Source organism: Syngnathoides biaculeatus, chromosome 17 (genome assembly GCF_019802595.1).
Source record: "Syngnathoides biaculeatus isolate LvHL_M chromosome 17, ASM1980259v1, whole genome shotgun sequence".
In the NCBI taxonomy this organism is placed as follows: domain Eukaryota; kingdom Metazoa; phylum Chordata; class Actinopteri; order Syngnathiformes; family Syngnathidae; genus Syngnathoides; species Syngnathoides biaculeatus.
The window spans coordinates 21,045,885-21,066,532 of NC_084656.1; the positions used below are offsets into that span (position 1 = coordinate 21,045,885).

The window sequence follows — 20,648 nt, forward strand, 5'->3', positions numbered from 1 at the left end:
ACGTGGCGGGCCCCCGGGCCTCGAGTTTGACACCCGTGGTCTAAATTGCCCAAAGTGTAAGTGTGAATCGTTATTTGTCTATATGCGGCCTGGGATTGGCTAGCGACCAATCCCTGATAGATTTGTTTCTCGCCAAACCGTTTAGTGAATGTACACAATCAAACATCAACATACTTTGTGAGTTGAGTTGAGTTAATTTTGTAAGTCAAGTAGTTGTGTTAGACGACTGATTTGGTTGACTGAATTAGTTGACTTGGGTAGGTTAGTGAGTTAACTAGTTGAGTAAATCAAGTGACTTAAGTCTGTAATTTCCGGCCTATAAATCGTGACTTTTTTCCCCACACGCTTTCAACCTTGCGATTTATGCGGTAATGCGGCTAAATTGTGCAGTTTTTATCTAACGGCCGCAAGGGGGCACTCAAGCGGAAAAGGTAAGAGTGAGACCGGTGGAATATATGTGCCGAGGAAGTGACTTTTACTGGTATGTTTTTTTTTTTTTTAAGTCGGTCCTGTTAGCGCTGCGCTAGTGTTAGCGCTGTGCTAGTGTGTTGCTGCTGTGTTACTGCCACATCTCAGTGAGTTAGGTATGTTTTTTTTTTTTTTTTAACCGGCCCTGTTAGTGCACGCCCTAGCGTTAGCGCCGTGCTAAGCATGTTGCTGCTGTGTTACTGCCGCGTCTCAGTGAGTTAGGTATGTTTTTTTTATTTTTAACCGGCCCTGTTAGTGCACGCCCCAGCGTTAGCGCCGTGCTAAGCATGTTGGTGCTGTGTGACTGCCGTGTCTCAGTGATTTTTACCGGTATGTTGTTTTTAACCGTCCCTGTTAGTGCTGTGCTGCCATGTTGTTGCTATGTTAAGCTAAACTAAGGTATTAAAACTCTTTCTGTGTGCTTCCTTTATTTGTAAATATCTCTTGTTTCAATGTGGGCACTTGTACTTTTACACAGGTGCGGCTTATTTATGTACCAAATGGTATTTCCTCTACAAATGTATTGGGTGTGGCTTATAATCAGGTGCGCTCTGTAGCTTGGAAATTACGGTAAGTTAGTTGCGGAGGTTTGTTGGGTGAACTAGTTGTGTTAAATGATTGAGAGTTGAATGCGTACGTTGACTTTCTTGATCACATTAGTTGAATTAACCAGAGTAAATTGAGTAAGTCAGCGGTTGAGTGAGTTAGTTTAGTGTGTAGAGAGAGTTAGTGTGTTTTGATTTAATTTTGTGGGTAAGTTGAGATACTAGAGTATGTTATTTGTGTGTTACTGAGTTAGCTAGTTGAGTAAACTAGTGAGGAGGTTAGTTAGCTACATGAGTTAGTAGGTAGAGTAAGTAAGTTGAGTCGGTGATTCGGGTCAGCGGCATTTGGTCTCCATTGCTTCAAGACGACACTAGTTGCCAGTTTTACACAATCGACGGGATTCTCAAAGATCAATAAATCAATTAGCGTGTCCCGCACATAAAGGGAACGATGCACAGCTGAAACCGGACACGGTCGCCTCGTAAACCGAGTCACGGCTTTTCCACAATAGCCGCGTTTAAAAGCGTCATTAACCCTGCCTAATGCCTCCGTGGCTGTGATTTGATGTCTTGTGGGGGATTTAGGGGTGGGGGGTGGGGGGGGGGGGGGCAGGGGGTCCGTGGATAGTGTCTAAGGTTGTTCTTTTGTGACTCCAGGTGAAAGTGTTGTCAGCCGTGACAAAGCGTGTTGGTGTCGGGTGTCGGGCAGTGAAGCAAAAAACAAAACAAAAAAAAACTGGTCCACGCCTGGAAACTGTACGAAGAAAAAGGAGAGCAGAAAGTTGACAACTGTTGACTAACGTAAGGTTACATGCGAATTTGCTCACCGCACGGTTGTGAAGTTTGACTTCAGATGCGTATCTGCTTTTTTGGCGTGTTTTTGTAATGTTTTTGTAGTTTGCGCCGGCCCACGGCGTCCCTCAAGGCTCCGCGTCGGGGCCCCTTTCATACGGTCGCCGCGGAACGCCGCTCTCCTCATTGAGGCCACAAAAAAAAGCGCCGCGCTATCTTTTCTTGGCAGATGTACGGCGCAGATGCTCCGGGAAAGCTGCGTTACGACACTTTCAAAGCGTGGAAAAAGATGACGGTCCTGTCGTCACCCGCACCGTCGGACCGAAATTAGAGTGTACAGTATGGCGGAAAACGACAAACTCCCGCACGTGTGCCACATGCAGATCCTTTCATGCCCTTTACAAGCCGTCCAAGTTGTGGTCTTCACTCATAAATTATGAAAACCCACCCAGAGGAGGAATCTTTAGGGTATAGAAATGACAAAAATAAATAAATACATGCATACAAACAGCTTGACTGCAATTAGGACTTTGTTCCCTCGCAAAGGGAAGGAATGACTTCTCCTGTAAAATTATGGTTTTATTCTCAGAAATATACAACTTTTTTTTATGTGATACAAGAAATTCAAACCTGATAATAATTTCATGTTAATAAGGACTTTTTAATAGCAAATACAGGTTTTTTTTTTTTGTGTTTTGTTTTTTTAAATTGTAACATTCTGATTTTTTTGGACTACAAAACCCTACCAAAATCCAACAGTAATTTTCCATCATAATTTGACTTTTTGCTAAAACTTTCTTACTTTATTGACATATGATTATGTCTATTTTTGCAAACATACATAATAAGCAAGAGTTTTTTTGCTGAAAAAAAAAAATCATTTCTTTTTGTCACTTTATATATTTTTTTCCCTTTGTAATGTATTTATTTCAATTTTTTTAATTTATATTTTTATTTGTTTCATTTATATATATATTTTAAATTATAGTCATAAAATCCAGGATTTCTGTGTGTGTGTGTGTGTGTGTGTGTGTGTGTGTCCAAACACCCCACTACCCCGCTCATCAAATTACAAACGGGCAAATTTTTGAGTCGACAAAATGGCACGAAGTTTTTGTTGTTCCTGCCAGAAAATCATATTTATCAGAACAATCTATCTTTTATCATATATATATCATACCGTGTCATCACTTTAAACTTTATTCATGAAATTTTACATTGTTATATTTCCCCTACCAAAAATCCAACAGTAATTTTTCATCGTAACAATTTGAGTTTTTTTTTTGCTACAAGTCTCTAACTTTGTCGACATATGATTGACTTTTTTTTTTTTTGCAAACGTACGACTTTGTGCTTATTAGATGACATCGTTTTTCTTAAGGGGGAAAAAAAGAGATTTTTATTGCTGAAAAATAAATGTAACATTTATTTTTGTCAGATACTTTGTATATTTTTCCCCTTGAAGTGTATTTATTTCAATTTATTTCATATATATTTCATGTATATTTTAATTTCATTTATATATAAAAAATTATATATATATATATTTTTTTTTTTATTACACTCTCATAAAATCCACCATTTCTGTTTTTTTTTTGTTTTTTTCCCTTTTCCTTCCCCCGCTCATGAAATTACAAACAGGCATCGGGCGGCCCTCGACGTTCCCACGTGGCTTCGTGTCCTACTTGCGCTGCCAAACAGCTGATTTTTGGAGTCGACAAACCGGCGTGAAACTTTATTGGCGGGGCAGTCACGCACTCTTGATGAGATCAGGCGACTCTCCTTATTGAGGGGGGCCGTGGGGGGGGGGGGGGGCACCTCAACGTTTTGCAGCCCCTGGAGGTTTACTTACAGGGTGGGGTCCTGGGCCAAAACAAAAGCGCTCCCCCATGACAGAGAGAAAGAAAAGAAAGCAGTGAATGACTTTTGGGGGAAGGGTGCATTTTTTTATTTTTTATTTTTTTTTTTTTTTTTTTTTTTTTTTTTTTTTGTGGGGGGTGGTGTTTATGAGTCTCAAGTCCCGGGAGAGGACGGCTGCAGTTTGCCTGTTTATGGTCGTCATCGTCGTCGTCGTCATCGGCGCTGGCAAAATGTCAGAATCCTCTCGATCAAAGTGGCCGCCGTACGCAGCCGTATGCTAACGTTTGAAGGTCGTCGCGGAAAAAAAGCCTCGCAGCTGCTCGCGCCGCAAATAACTTTGGATGACGCCCACTCAAGACAACCCCGCTCACTGCCTTGCGGTAATCGCGCTACGAGCGGCGCCAGTTGACCCGTTATGAGTTCGCGTGGTTCCGTGACCGCATCCCAAATCCCGTTTGTCCATTGAAATGAATAGAAGCGCTATTGATTGGTTTCAGGCGAACCCTAACCCGAAAAAAAAGTGAGACAAAATTTTTTGGAACACCTTTTTTAACAGGAAGAATAACACTGAAGTATTCTGTTTTATGAAATAATACAACAGTGACACAATGAAATATTGTGTTAACCATGAAACAGTTTGTTTATCATGATTTCAGGATTCAGTGCCAATTGAACATGTGTTCCTTCTGCCCACCAGGGGGCAGTACAACAGACAAACGTAGAGATGAGGGGTTTACACCGATGGTGTAGTGACACACTTGGCTGACTTTGGACCAGGTAGCGCGGGTTCAATACCCATTCAGTGCTGGTGTCCATATGCCCACCTGCGACTGACTGGTGCCCAGTTCAAGGCGATTTTCCCAAAGTCAGATGGGATTGGCACCCGTGACCCTAACCGAGATTAGCGGTGCTGAGAATGCATGGGTGACGTCTCCGTTCTCGAACAAATCGGTTTTTGAACAAAAATTTTCGAGATTTTCTTCGCTCGATTTTTACTCGAACGCCTGCGCCAAAACCCGGAAATAGCATAACGGGCGCGGCGCGGCTTTGTTATTGTGTATAACGCAGCTTCTGTACGTAAACGTGGGAAATATCGATTCGGTTTTCCAACCGCCTTCTGGAACACATTATGGTCGAGAACCGAGGTTGGGCTGCACTTCCTTGACACCAAATGGGCGAGCTTTGGCGCCATCTTGTGGCATCTTTAGTGTCGCAAAAACGGCTCAAAAAGCACAAGTCGGGGAATTTTTCAGGGAATATTTTCGTGTTGGTTCCACAGAAAAATCACAAATCGGTGAATTTATGACAAGCGAACTGCAAATTAATATTCAAGTAATCCATATCTGATATCAGCACACTTACTGTACATATGATACAATCTACATTTGAAGCCATATCACCAAACAATGGGAAGTAATGTCAATAAAAAACTTAACCCATTCATGGGCAGGGTGGCAATTTTTTGGCCACAATCAAGGAAATACTTCTTTTTCGTTTATGGTTAAGTTATATGATGACTTTACTAAATTATAATCTCGTCCCAAAAATGGCAAGATGCCCACGAGAGGGTACTTGGGTTTTCTTCGTCGATTCTCCCAAAAACCAGAATCAGATTAAAACACTTAAATATTTTGGTATACTGAAGGATATAATGCGTGAAAATCACGACATCCCATAAATGGGACGCTGCCAATGAATGTGTTTAATATTTGTGTATTTATACATAAAACAATAGCTGATGTTTAATTTTTTGGGGGGGAGGGAAACAAAAGGTAAATGATTGCAGGTTAGCTAGTTCTAAATGGTACAAACTTTGCCAATTCAAGCTAACGTCGACAAAATAATTTTTGACTTAAACATCTGTTTGGACTTTTGTTTTTGTTTTTTATTTTATTTTTTTATTGCAGAAGAAGTCCACTAGACCGTGTGTGTGTGTAGCGTAAAAGTTAATTCGGTGTCGTGTTCGCACACCGCTGGACTGGCTAATGGTCCAAGCAGCTGTTGTTTGATTTGTAGCGTGACGACTCTCCAGGTGACTCGCAGACTGAATCGGGATAATGTTACGTGACCCCCCCCCCCACCCCCTCCCATCCCGGCCCCCATCCCGTGGTACCCCCGCTCACACAAGCAGTCGCACAAAAGCTAAGGTAAGGTGTTAGCAAGCGTTGGCCCGAGTGTTATTTTTTTTTTAAATTGTCCGTCGTGGTCATCAGAATCAAATCAAAACAAGCTACTTCCTGTATTTCACGATAAGCTGAATGAGACTGGGAAAAAAATCGGGGAAAAAAATGGACAAAACGTTTGGGGCAAAATGTATTTTCATTTAATTTTCCAAATTTATCTTGAACGGATTTTCCCCAGCATGTGACTTTTCCGGCTGCTGAAACGAGAGGCCAAAATATTAAAGCGTCGCTCGTGCGCCGATCTTTGCGCACAAAAGTGCTTTGTCGCGCCGCGTCGACGCCAAAACGGGAGATGGAGAACGCGAAGGAGATAAAAACAGAAAGCCGAGGCGAGGCTTTTAGTTTCACAATTAACTGCGGCGTTCCAGGGTCAGACATCTGTGATCCATCTCCCGGGGGCAGGCGTCTGGACCCGCCCCTTCCCTTCCCCTTTCCCCCCCGCTCGCAGAAAATACCCCCCACCGACCCCTCGTCCACTAGCATTGACTTCCCGCTAGGCGCCTCAGAAATCGTTCACTCTGACGGCCGCTATTTTTCTTTTTTTTTTTTTTCTGTTTTAACATCTGCCTCTGCCCACCATATATCCCACAGCTCTTTTTAAATTTTTTTTTTTAACCACAATGTGTACCAATACTAGTTCCACCCTTGCTGCCGTCATCTGTTAGCGCTAAGCTAATTTGTCCATTGCTACCAAAACACAGTTTGGGCCAAGGAAGACGGTGTAAAATTAGATATTGATTTTTTTTTTTTTTTTTTTTTTTTTTTCCCTTGCATTTATTGACATTTTGTAAATCGTGTTTATGAATTTTGAAGGCGTCTAGTTTGGTGGGAGCATTTTCATTGTTTTTTTTCGCTTAAGTTTTGCCAAATCTGACAGCAAACAAAAGGAAAATCACATCTTGTGTGAATTACGATTGCAAGAGAAAACTGAGGCAAAATATGGTTTCATCTCTTCAGATGCTGACATTTTTCTTGACAAAAATACATTTTTTCTCACAAACCAAATATTTTTAGGGGACTTTATTCTTGTCTTGAAATAAGTAAACACAATTTTCTCAACTGAGATGAGTTTATTCCAGGTGTACTGTATTGCATACACTTCGGTCGTGCCCGCAGGTATAAAGTTACTGGTGTGGTCCAGCAGTCATGCCCGCGGATATAAAGTTGCGGGTGTGTGTCGTTTTTAATTACGAGTGTACCCCTTTAAGAGCGGAGGGGGGGCGGTGTCAGATAAAGTAGGAAGTAGAAGAAAGGCTGAGCAGCAGCTTGTTTTTAAAGACCGTGTGCTTCCGTGTTGAAATTTTATTTATTTTAAAAGACGTGAGGCTGTGGTTCACTGCGCTGGATCGGTTTTCATGTGCGCCGAGTGTGTGCAACGAGAGCGCAATTGCGCAGCTTAGAAGGAAACATTGGTCAAAACTACGCAAAATTAGCGACGTCTTTCAATATCTCTGTATTTCTACTCCTAACAAATTTTACGCGTGGGATTTTTGTGCTCGACCGTGCAGATTTGCGAGTGGGATGGCGCACGGGTGCATACGCTTTATTGTATTTTTTTTCTCCGTAAGGTGCAAATTTGCGGAAAGTGTCCAGTTTGGTGGTTAGGTGCTGCACGGGGTCGGCCAATCCGGTCCAGTTTTGATCACGCACAGTCGGTGATCCGTTTCTCACTAACGTTCCATAATAAGGGATTTGCGTTGTTCCCACAACACGGCCAAAAACGACAATACGGGCATCGTTAACTGTAAATATCACAAATATTTTTCCCCCCTTGCACGGCTGCAGCAAGTAACATAACTACAAGAGGATCTCTGAAAGAAAGAATTACAGTGACGCCTCGGTTCTCGACCACAATCCATTCCAGAAAACGGTTCCAGAAGTGATTTGTTTGAAAACCAAATCGATGTTTCCCTTTACAATGAATGGAAAAAGAAATGATGCGTTCCAAGCCTAAAAAATAGGCTTTTTATAGCTTTTTTTTTTTTTTTTTAGCTTTTCCTTTAGCTAGCTCAACTTGAGCTCTCGCGAGCCACACTACGTAACGCCCCTTGTTCTGAAAGTCCGTCTTGTTATGGTACAACATCAAGCTTGTCATAAACGTGCGTCATATTTACAATCACCACACTTCAGTTTGTCATCGTGATATCTGCATAGTTTCAATCGATGCCCGCTGCTTTTAGGTGTAAATCTGTTATTTAGCTCGTTAGCGCTTTAAAGTTTTAAGAGTTTAATATACACATAATTTGACAATAATATATTTTTCCAGACACTTTTAAAAGAACACAAGGACAGTTGGCAGTGAAATCGAGGTTAAAAAAAAAAGCCCCCCCCCCCCGTCCAACTGAAGCCACACCTGTTTTTATAGCAAAAGACGCCCAAACAAAGTTGAATTCGTGCGTTATATTCGTCATCATTCTTTTGCTATGATCTATTCCCACTCTCATTCTTTGTCCGCCATGTCAGCCCCCCCCCCCCCCCCCCCGAAGAATAACAATTATAAATCAGCCCTTTAGCGAATCGGCAGCCATCTGTTGCGCGTCTGACTTCATCACTGCACTATGATGTCATGTTTTGTGCGCGAGTGTGCGGTCTGCACAATGCGCACGCAACACTAAACGCAACACATGCGGTGGAGGAAATTGGCTAGTACGAGGACAATCATGGCATTAGCGGCCCGGTGTGTAATCAGCACGAGTCCCGGGGTGCGGGAGGCATCGTTTTCAGATCAGCTCTTTGCCTCTGCAGCTGCGTTAAATATTTTTGTTGTTGTTGTTGAAGGGCTAATGAAGGGGATTAGCGCGGAGGTTTGTGCTGTGATGTCATTAAAAAAAAAAAAAATAGAGCGTTTGTTCACAGAGTTCATTTCCAGAGCACGTCTTGACTGATTCTTTCAATCCTTGAAACTGTCTGGCCTATTTTTGTTTTTCATTTTACATGATTTTTATGTGGTCTTTCCATATTGCGGATTTTCACTGTTTGAGTGTGGTAAGGAAGTGAAGAAACGGGCCCAAGCGGGGGTGGAACAGTCGGCGGGAGGTGTCTGGTGTTCTATGTGACAGAAGAGTCTCCGCGAGGATGAAGGCCAAAGTCTGTAAAACCGGCCATGATGTACGGCAGCGCTGAAGAGACAACAGGAAGCAGAACTGGAGGTGGCCGAAATGAAGATGTTGAGGATTAGGAATGAGCGAAAAATCCTGGTATGAGCTTGTGAATTCGAACGCACCGCGAAAAATCCTGGAAATAACATAACGTGCGCGGCCCAACCAGCTGAACCACGACGCGCGTTGTTATTGTGTATAACGCGGCCTCTGTACGCAGATGTGGGAAATATCGATTCGGTTTTCGAACCGCCTTCTGGAACGGATTGTGGTCGACGACCGAGGTTCGACTGTACTTCCTTGACACCAGTTAGGCAAGCTTTGGCGCCATCTTGTGTTCCATCTTTAGTGTTGCAGAAACAGCTCAAAAAGCACAAGTCGCAGCCTCTGTACGCAGACGTGGCAAATATCGACGCGGTTTTCGAAGAAATCGGTTCTCGGACCGCCTTCTAGAACGGATTGTGGTCGAAAACCCGAGTTTGTACTGTTTGATAAGGCAATTTGAAAATTTCGTACAGATTTGAACAAAAATCATGGAAGTTGATACACATGATATGCCTTCGCGGGCCACATAAAAATCATGTGGCGGGCCAGATCTGGCCCCCGGGCCTTCAGTTTGACACCGGTGCTTTAGCGCAATGCAATACAGTCTGTTTGACATTTTAGCAATTTTTTTTCTTTACTCCATGGAAAATAATAGAAATTGAAGCAATGAGGGGGTAACTCTTAGCTGTCGATGTTTTAAGTAAGATCATAAAAGTGCAAAAAAAGTCATTAAGTGCCTTTTATGATAAGTCATAAAAAGGTGCCGACAATGCAAGTGTGGTCAAATTCCAAACTGTACTTACCTTTGGCTTATTTTACGAGTAGGGGGGGGGTGGTTGGGATCGAGGCTCCATCGTGTCGACCCAACAAAGTACGAATATAGATTTGGTCTTTCACTGAATTTGTTTAAAAGTCTCTGAATGCTCACAACTCCCGTTTTGATGCCAGTGGACTCAATTCAGTCTGCCATTTTGGTTTGAAGCAGCAATTTTAGGTTCATTTCTGGCAATTTCCAAAGGCCATTTAATGACCCAACTTGTCCTTAGTTTGACGATTTACAACCAACTACGCGAGCAAATGGGTGACGATAAATTATGCAACGTTGGAGTTTTTGTCATTTCGTGGAGGTGGAGCGCGGTGGCCACATTTGATGACTGCGGTAAAATAGGAAACCGTAATAACGCCACGAGGTCAGATCGTGACCAAAAGTCTTGTTGAAGGTCCCGCCCTAAAGACAATCATAGTTAAGTTTCCCCTCCTAACTTTCAAACCCTCCAATACCCCAAAGAGAGTCTGAATAGAGTCTTTTGTGGCGGTCCTGGCTGCTGCGTGCATACCTACAGACGTCCCCCAGACCCGCATAATGGCCTCCCCCAGCTGTGGAAGTGCTCAACATCCAGCGCCTCCTTTTTTGCCAAGAGCTATTTGCGAGCCGAGCACGTCACTTTTGAAAAGGCCGCGAATGCGAGTGCTGATAATCTGGCCGAGACTCCATCCTGGGAGTTGAAGACCCCAGAGACGGCGTGTTCCCCCGGACTTCCGATGAACTGTCTGCAAAACAAATACTCCCATATTTACTTTAGTCCTGGGGAAAAAAAAAAAACAAAAACGGATGCAAGAGTCAGAAGCTGATGCTCGGTTGCTTTATTAGCCTCCTCGCACGTCGTGATCCCGCCGGAGCCGGAAAATTTCTTTGCAAAAACTGCAGCTTTTCAGGTCTTTATTTGACTATATTTCTTTCTTCGTGAACCGGCGATAGGGGTGCTAGGTTTGTTTCTTCGTTCACACAAATACAAATTCTGCGCTAATCAGTTGAGGGTGTGCCTTATAGGCTCTGGGTTGCCAAAAAAGGAGCAGGGCACGGTTCTTGGTAACTTTCCGTGAGAAATGAAGATGAATTTTGTAATGATTCCAAATTGGAAATTTATGGCAGTCACTGTAAATTGAGGAGAATTGAAAATACCCAGAACCACGATCCACTCCACTCGACAAGCGACGCTAGCGTATCAACTCCGGTGAACGGCCGGTGAACCGAGCTCTGGATCGTGTAAAAGGAGCGCAGAGCCATGAGTTAATTATCGGCGACCTGATGGATGCGGCTCATTACTTTGAGAAGAACGTTCTGGCCCGGGAGGAGGAAGACATCGCCAAGTTAATGACCTGCTTTACCGGCGGCTGTCTACCTGATGGAAAATCCTCGTAACGCCGCTGTAACAAATTTCTGTTTTTACTAGGTTTTGAGTGTTGTGGGGTGGGGGGAACCCTACCAACAACAAGGGAAAAACAATCTTTGATAACACTGCGTCTTAACATATCTCTGGTGGTCAAACTGTCTCTTCTATTTGTGACTTATTTCACTTCATAAACAAAGGACATTCTCTACGTTCTCCTCTAACTTGTCCCGTGAAAAGCTCAAGTTCTTATCACGTCATGTTTTTAAGACGTATCTCCATTCTCCATTCCCGGACGCCTCCCCGGCGAGGTGTTCCGGGCACGTCCCACCGGAAAGAGACCCCGAGGACGACCCAGGACACGCTGGATGAGACTATATGTCTCTCGGCTGGCTTGGGAACTCCTCGGGATCCCTCCGGAAGAGCTGGAAGAAGTGGCCGTGGAAAGGGAAGTCTGGGTAACCCTGCTGAAGCTACTTCCCCCGCGACCCGACCCGGAAAAGCGGTGGATAATGGATGGCTGGATCTCCATTGTCTGATAGAACTGCTCTTTCCCTCTCCAGGCCGCCCTTGCCTTAAGAGAGGAAACCTTTTGTAGTCGACAACTTCCTTTAGCAGGCACCTCGCGACAATATTCGACAGATAAAGTTAAATACCCTTGCGGTGTACGCTTAAAAACTTTTCCATTTTATGATTTGTATTTGTCATGTTTTAATGGGAACCGGAGCGGTCTGTCAAACTTGTACAGTGCGCCCCCGTGAGGTACCGAGCCAGACTGCAATCAGAGAATACCCGGGTATAATTGACACCCCCTTAAAGTGATGTCATTTGTGATAAGAGAGAAAGTTACAATTGGCTATATGATTTATGAGTTTAGATCACAAATATACCACAAACGGATCTGTAAACATTTAAATAATATTTTATACGCTTCCAAACGTCTTTAAACATTGCTGTACTCTTAAAACCGGGAACTGCAAGAAGCAGCTTGTATTAAATCACGCATTTCCCGATGCTGTCTGCTTTTCTTTGCCCGACCAAGAAGTGCGAGATAAACAAGCTAACGTTTCTTTGTGTGTCATTGGCAGACATTACAACGCTACTAGCGTAGAGCATACTAGCTTACTGGTGCTCGCTACATAACCCTTTGTTCAGAAGAAACGTTTTCATTTAAGCCGTTCAGACTGTTTTCTCAGTCGTTCTCCCTCGGGCAAATCACATGCTAATGACGCAACGTAACATTTTGATACAAAGTTTTGATGCTCCGGTCGTAATCATCACAAGCCAAACTGGGACTGTTTCATGACCATTCCTCCCTCGGTTCTGTCAACAGGCGACCCCCGTCGTCGTCGTCGTCATCGCTTGGGCTTGGCGATCGTCTCCTGCATCTCGAGGTTCCACTTGAGAGGTTGGTTTCCCGCCTCTTTATGTACGATACGTCTTTAACGTGGTCCAAACACCGTGGCCGAGGTTTCCATAGGAGGTGTTCCATCTGAAAACAAACCAGACTTCCTGCTTTTCTTGCTTTGATATTTTTGGGGCTCTTGTGAGTCGGACTTCAAAGCCATTCCCATCCCCGCCATTGTCCTCTGCGCCATCAATCATCTTGAACCCACCCCGGTTCGACCAAACGCCGACTCATCCCCTTTGTACTTGACACTCTGCAGTTAAGTTAGATATTTGGGAAAAGGAGGCCGTCATGTTCCAGTGACTGCGGAAATCGGGTCTGCTGGTATTTATCAGGACGAAGAAGGAAATCGAGGGTGTCTGAGGGAGGCACGGTGGCGGGGTGTATGTTTTTCCAATGCGGGGGAAAAACAATGGCGCGGGTAACAGGGTGCCGGGGACCACCTGCGAAGGTCGTTTTCGAATGTGGAAATAATAAACAAAGTGATCGTTTGTCACCCCCTTGCCCAAAATAGTCGAGGTCGATGTCAGCCGCCTGTTTCCTGTTATCTCCATCTTGTTTTTCAGCTTCTGTGGTGGCTCAAGTTCGACACTATTGCTGTTTTTCAAAAGGTTTTAAATCCCAAGGCGTCAATTTCTCAACTTTGCGTTATTTTATCACAGTGTCGGATTGCTGAACGAAACGGAAATTTATGCTAGCGCGATCTTTTTCTGCATGGATTTCTTCAGTTGTCTCAGTCTTGCTAAAGTGAAAGTTGTAACGTTTGCTGTGTTCAGTTGGTGTGTGAATTAAACCCTCAAAAGAACCTGGGACTATTTGAAATTAGAAGCAGTTAACTTGCTTCCGGGTCATGTTTACCAGGTCCTGGGTTTGACGTTTAACACCAAACGCTAACTTCACCCGCTCTCTATTGTATCGAAAGAATTTTTCGACGTCCAAGAAGTAATTTAGCACTCGGCAGCGGTTCTATTAGAACCTTAACGTAGATGTCTGGCATTGTGCCTGCGTGTAAGGGAATACCAGGAACTGGGGTGTGAAAATTAACACCAGACAAGCAGTTCTCCCACTTTGTTGTGTCGAAAGCAATTACTATTTTATTCGTCATACACAGACTTGGAGGTAGTACCAGAACTGTAACAGAGGGGCCGTAGCACTTGTGTCAGGGAATTCCGTGACCACGGTTCTAAACCTAACACCTGACGCGCACCTATGGCACTTTTCTGTGCCGAAAGCAATGTTCACTCTCTGAAAACTTGGTGAACTCACTTTGGCATCTGTCTGACAGTATGAGTACACCTCCTGTTCGCCCTTTGTTTGTCTCGTTGGCATTGTTCCGGCACTTTAGTTTATCCCGGCTTTGCGTACGGGGTCACGATGGAAGTACCTCCGTCATTTCTAGGCCCCCCCGGGGCCGTTCGGCTAAAGCCTCTTGAGAACTCCGCGTCGGTGTCATTTATGGGAATCTCAGCAGGTCGGAGCCGCGGGGGGAAGACGGGATTTGAGCGCGATCACAAAAGACGGTGGGAACAATGCTTCCCAATATCCGACAAAATCCCCCTCCCCCGAGTTCTGCGGCGTTACCGATTTCCTGAGTCTGGCCTGGAAAACAGGAGCACGGGGATTTGCAGTGGTGGGACCTGACATTCCCCCGTTCGCATTTATGGATACTGGGGCTATTTTCGGGGCTCAGGTGGGGCCTGGAAGTGGTTAAACATAATGGATGCAGTGTCGAGCGCGAGGGCCGCGGAGTTCTGGAGTGCTAACAGCGGGAAATGGTGAGTTGCTAGCCCCCCCCCCCCCCCCACCAGGATTCCCCAGTCCTTCAGAAAGCAGAGGAAAGAGGTGTGAAGAATGTAACCCCCAATTTAGCCGCGTTTCACTTCGCCTTCGCCCTTTAGCGCCGTTGTGCTCCTGTGGCGAGCGTGAAATTCATGTTGAAGTCATGGCCGATCTTTGGCTGCCTTCTGTGAAAGGGGGTGCTGCAAAACCTGGACAGCGGTAAAAACCGATGCGTCGTAACACGCTTTAGCATCATCTTTTTCCGAAGAAACTCCAGTTTAGCCCTTCTGTTTTTATTTCTTTCTTTCCAGAAAATGTCAAGATTTTGCTCACGTTAATATCATTTTCATCACACCGGAAGGCATCTGTTCGTTTTTTCTGTACGTTTAAAAAGACCTGCTGGGAGAGTTTTTTTTTTTTTTAATTCTTTCAGTCAATAGAAGGCTTCCATCGAATCATCCCACCGGAACCCCTCCGGATGTGTCGGTGCCCCCCAGGCCCACGCAGGTGCACTGCCTTGTTTACCACAATTATTGTCTCCCCCCTCCCCCCCCCTCCCCCCTCTTTCCCACATCGGCTTCCCCTGGACCTCACTGCTGGGATTTCCTTACCTTAAACACATCCGTGTGTGTGTGTGTGTTTATGCTGAAGTTCTGGACCCCCCAACCCCACCCCTACCGATGCACGACCAAAGTCCTACGACTCCCGCACCATTTCCATCTGCAACCCCGGCCTGCTATGTGCAAAGTATTTCCAGAAGGTGCAAAATGTGGAACGACCTCATATTTTCTTCACGTCCTGTTGCCGTCCCAATATTTTTGTGCACTGGAGTCCCTCAGGGAAACGTTTTAGGTCCAAGGGTGATCCTTGTTTCACAAAACACCATTCCCCGCCCCCTAGTCTTCCTGTTGTTGCCCTAATAATTTTCTAGTGAGCGGTATCCTGCAGGGATATTATTTAGGTCCACTGATATTCTCTCTAGTTGGATTACTCCCTCTCCTTGTAAAATGAACATCGTGTAAAAAATGCATTTTTACTTTCCTACGCTCAATGTTTGAGTTCCGATACTTTTGTCCTGAAAGTGTGGACTTGGAGTTCTTCAGGGAAAGTATTTAAGTCCATTCATTTTCTATAAACTTTGACTTTTTTTTTTTTTTTGCTTCTTTTTTTTTTTTAATTTTATCTTTTTTTTTTTGTTATAAAGTTTCATCTTTCTCTGTCATTTTAGCACCCCCCACCCACGCCCCCACTTACTGTGGAGTGGCTACCGGTCTTTCCTGCGATTGTTTGCATTTTTCACGTCTTCCTCCACACGCTCATCAGGGATTCTTCGTGGCGTCCAGTTGGTTCTGACGCTGATCTTCTCCATTTCAGACAAGATCCAGTCGTCCCACTTCGGATCATCTCTATCAGATCTTTTATTTTATTATTTTTTTTTTTACGGGCCACGCCGGGCCCATGAACTACCGTGCAACAGTTCGCTACGGGATACTTCGCCCCGGCGTGTTTATTTTGGCTCTTTGGAGCCGTTGCCTAGTAACCTGCATCTCGCAGCAGGCTTTTATGTGGGCGTTATGTGATTTTTATTTTTATTTTTTTTCCCCCCTCCGCTGGAAAGCGCTCAACGGGCTCCTTCCGTTGCCAAACGTTCCATCCTCCATATGTATCTTCCTCTCTTCTTTTTCCACGCGTTCGCTCCTCGGCGGCCATCTCTTTCCGCGCAAGTTGACCCGACGCTAGTGATGTAACCGGCGTGCAAACAAGAACCCTCAAAGGCGCCAAAAGGGTTCTGCCAAGGCCAAACAAATCCAAACGGTCTCGGTCGATTTGACCCTAAGCAAGAAACAAAAGTGTACGTGCTGAACCAAACGACACGGCTCACCAAATCTGCCGACGTGTCGGCCTCCCAACTTGAAAATTATTTATAGTAAAAAATGTTCAAATATCGTAATTTCCTGCGTATGAGCCGTGACTTTTTTTCACATGCTTTCAACCCTGCAGCTTATGCGGTGGTAAGAGACAGGTGGAATATATGCGGAAGTGGCTTTTACCGGCCCGGCCCTGTTAGCGCTGCGCTAGCGTGTTACTGTCGTGTCTAGATGATTTTTACCAGTATGTTTTTTTTTTGTTTGTTTTGTTTTTTTTTTTTTAACCGGCCCCGTTAGTGCGCCGGCACTAGCGTTAAGGCAGCGCCGCTAGCACTAGCGTTAGTGTGGTGGTTTTAGCATTAGCATTAGCGTGGCGCCGCTAGCGTTAAACTCTGTGTACCGTCTTTCTTTTTCAATATCTCGTGTTTCAATGTGGGCACTTGCGGCTTTTACACGGCTGCGGCGTATGTACGTACCAAATGGTATTTCCTTTACAAATGTTCTGGGTGAGGCTTATAACCATGTGGGCGCTCTCGGCTGGGAATTACGGTACTGTAGTCGCTATATACCCTAACACAGGGGTGCTAAAACCATTTTGGCCCATAGATGGGCTTTTTCAAGCAGCTAACCACCCGCGATCTACCGACCAGGGGTTGGGATATTATTTATCTTTATCTCACGAGGACTCTTCCAGCTGCTTGCACTGTAATATGAATTTGTCAAGCACAGAGATCAAAATACAAGCGCAACTGGGCTGTATCAGGCCTGGAGTCTAACCCACCTGCAGTGAGAAACGCTCTCAGTCTGCGAGGTCCGTCCAAAGTTGCTCGGTGGCTTTACTGTGTAACTGCAGTTCTTGATACCTTGTTTAGTACATTTTGGTCTTTTTACTCAGTCCAACTCCCCTACTCATTTTTATACCCATAAGTTTCAAAGACAGAAATTGGAGGCCAACCCACTAGCTTGCTAGAGCGCAGCGTTGTGTACATGCTCAGTGACGCGCCAGAAAAGGCCAGGATTGGTCAGACCGGCTGTCAGTCAATTGACGTGACGCGATCGACGCGTTGAGCACGTGAGCCCTAACAATAATCATAATTTTTCCCACGGAGCAGAGAGAATGTATGCGTTGCTGCTGCATGTTAGCGGCTGTTTAAAGGTTTAGAATGAATGTTAGCCCGTCTGTGGCGTTTCACGTTATGTTGGCGTTAAGATGAACTATTTTTTTTTTTTTTTTAAGATGAACTTAAATGGGTTGCTTGAACATTTTGGTGTTCAAATATGGGTTTTATTTTCTTTAGTTTTATTTCAATTTGACAGTAAATTGGAGGTAATCCATTTTTTTCCTGAAGGATTTTAGAGAACGTTAGTAGCGCTCGTTCCGTGACACACAGATCTGCAACATATCGGTTTGTTGTTCTCTGGCTAAACGTTGCAAAACGTGGCACAGAATTAAGTTTATGAAGAAAAATGGATGGGCAAGTGATCGTCGTTTTCGATTTGACCACCAACAAGCCCGCTGAGAAAATACACAGCGACGCGTATTGAGCATTTAAAACTGAGGTTGTAAATTTTATTTTATTTTATTTTTTTACAAGGGAACCTTCAAGACTCTCATTGTTGACAGAGACTGATGATGCGTCGAGGCAGTTGGTACTCAAGCCTCCTCCACGTCAGTCAGATATTCACGAGGCCATCGATCACGTCCTGACAAGCTAAGACAAAACGAGCAGCGGGCGACGCTGCAGTTTCAGACCCGCCTCCTTTGAAGCGAGAGGTCTGCGCTGCGTCCGAGCCCCTGGAGGGGGGAGGAAAACCCCCCCCGAGGGTCTCCGTCAGCCCGTCAGGTCGAAATCTGCGTCCTCAAATGACAAACACCCGCCAGCTAGCTTGTTTCAGCGTTTGCCGGGGTGGCGTACTTTCTCGCGACAGCGGTCGTCCAATCACAGCAGCGCACCAGCGACACTTTTACTGCGCTCGTCGCCAAATCCGAGGGATGCTTTATCTGCCGCAAATACCTTATACTTTACTTGCGGAACTTCCAAGGCCAAAAGTTTATGGAACAACTTTAGCTTCCAGCGTTTTATTACGGAACCCAGCATCAAAGGTGTATAGCTTTTATGGGGAAGCTAGCATTGTGGTTCTGGCTACGTGGAATCGGGACATATTTACGGCTGTCGGCCGCCAACTGCTCGCACGTGTGAAATCGTCATGACGATGAGACCGTGGACACCTACTGAGACTCGAAAACTTGTAAGTTTATAAGTAACAGTTTGTTCAACTATTGTTGCTGTAAAAAGGCGTTTGGTAACAAGAAAATGCTGGTAGTAGCTCGTTGTTCAATTTTAGATCCGACAATTTAAAACTTTGGTTCACATTTAGCAAGAATTGTGGAAGTACAACGAGCCCATGCAAGTCTCTAGTCTCTATCTTGAAGTTACAACCAAGTCCCAAGTTACTGTGAGAAAAAATAAGTACCGTAATTCCCGGGCTACAGAGCGCAACTGGTTATAAACCTCGGTACACAGAAAGTTTAACGCTAGCACGGCGTTAGGCGCTACCGTTAAACTCTTTCTGTGTACTGAAGCTTATAACCAGGTGCGCTAACGCCAGCGCCGCATCACCGCATAAACCGCAAGGTTGAAAGCATGTGGGGGGGAAAAAAGTCGCGGCTTTTAGGCCGGAAATTACGGTAATACGTGACTGGCGACCAGTTCAGAGTGTCGTCCGGCTTTCTACCAGCGTTAGCCGTGAGAGGCTGCGGCACTCCCGCGACCGTTGTGAGAATAAGCGGCTTGGAAAATGGATGGAAGTGTGGTCCCCGCTAAATTTGAAGCGAGTCGAGTCAAGGTTAACAACTCGGGTTGATTATTTTAACGGTACAAGCTTGCTCGGTCGCGTTAGCCGCTTTGCTCAGTATCCGTACTCGGGTTGGTTGATAATCCCAAACTCTTGTTGTTTATTATTTTTTCCTTTCAATTCAACCCATAACAGACATGAGGCTTTGTTCGTGTTTGACCAGCAATCGCTTGGCTAGACTTTAACGTTAAGCTATCTTAAAGGTCTTGGCGGGTTTTATGATGATGGGTGGCGTCTGGATGCTGTAGTTGTGCTCGCTAACGGGTTTTTTTTCCGGTCTTCGTCCAGTTGGAGCATTTGTGCCGACTCCCATCGGACCGGATTTTGAAACGTGTGTTAATTCTAAGCACAACCGTCGGGCGCACACTTTCAAGTCTACCAAATCGAGTCTGTCGTAAGGTTTAGAGAATGAAGTCCTAAAATTGTCGACTTAAATCATGTGACGCGACTCTCCCGCCCTCAATCTCTGCTGGTTCGGAACGCAGATTATGGCATTTCCACTCATTTTGTTTCTGTTTTGTATCGAGGTTGTCTGCACCTGAAGGGAGATAAACGTAAGTCATAGTTGAGGGCCGGTAGAGACCCAAACAGGTGCTTACCGGTCCGAACCCTTTTCTTTTATCACGTCCGCTTCAGAGGCCTCCTTGCTAAGGCGTTCCACGCTCCCCCCCTCCCTCGCCAGCCCCTCTTCTACATGTGGAACTCATTTGTCCTTCCTGTGTTACTGAACACAAAGGTCAGTCCGACGGGGGGGGGATCAGCAAACCCGACGTGAAACGGCGAATCCGCCGCACGTCCGGACGGACTCCTTGACATCCCGGCAGCGGTCTTATCGGACCGTGCCCGGAGGAGGTTTTGCGAGCGCGGATGAGCTCATCGGCTTTGATTGTGCACGGTCCCGGCCGGGGCCGCGTGACGGGATGTTTCTGTTGGCCCCCTCGGAGAGGGGTGACCAAAAGCCCAGCGAGACAAAAGAGGGGAGATCCAGCTCGGCTTGTTGTTTTAACCCAGATTCGCCGCAATAAGTGTGGCCGCCATGTGGACCCTCTCACCGAGTGACCACCCCCCCAACCCTATCCTTGGCGGAGTAGCCAATCAGAGGAGACGTGGGAGGGGTGAGGGCGGAAGGGTCCGGGGCGGCCCGGTCCCGGAGAGGCACTGGTGCGTCAGATCTTCTAAAGAACGGGACTTACGAGCCGCTGCGGAGACAGGTTTGGACCCTTGTTGTCTGTTTTTGTTCTGCTGTTGAATTTGGGGATTTGCAGGTCACCTGGTGCATCGGAGCTGATGTAATCCGCCCTCCACGGTCCCGATCAAAAAACGGCCGCAGATGTGCTGAAGCATTAGGAAAGATTGGCTTGGTGGCTCGTGGAAAAGCTGACTCTGCTGTCCCGCTCTTATTACACCAGCAATATTTCCTCCACTGGGGACACGGCCAGGAAGGAGTCGGCGTCCAAGATCTGCACGCGACCTACTAAGACCATTGTTTGGGATCTCTACCTCGACTTGGAGGCTGAGTTTGGAGCAGGATGTCAGTCAAACAATGAAAATTCCCTTTGTCATCCCGAGTTTATG

General features: G+C 45.4%; 1 protein-coding gene across 3 annotated transcripts in view; it reads left to right on the forward strand.

The window, feature by feature from the left end:
• lhfpl2a (LHFPL tetraspan subfamily member 2a) overlaps positions 1-20,648 on the forward strand; it is a 30,511-nt gene that overhangs the window by 1,871 nt on the left and 7,992 nt on the right. The window contains exons 2-3 of one of the 3 annotated variants that reach the window (XM_061801893.1): positions 1,671-1,814; positions 12,496-12,570. The gene's annotated coding sequence lies outside the window, so the exon portion shown is untranslated. Of the gene's footprint in view, positions 1-1,670; positions 1,815-12,495; positions 12,571-20,190; positions 20,285-20,648 lie in introns of those variants that run through there. The other 2 variants (XM_061801892.1, XM_061801894.1) reach the window with 2 other exon arrangements.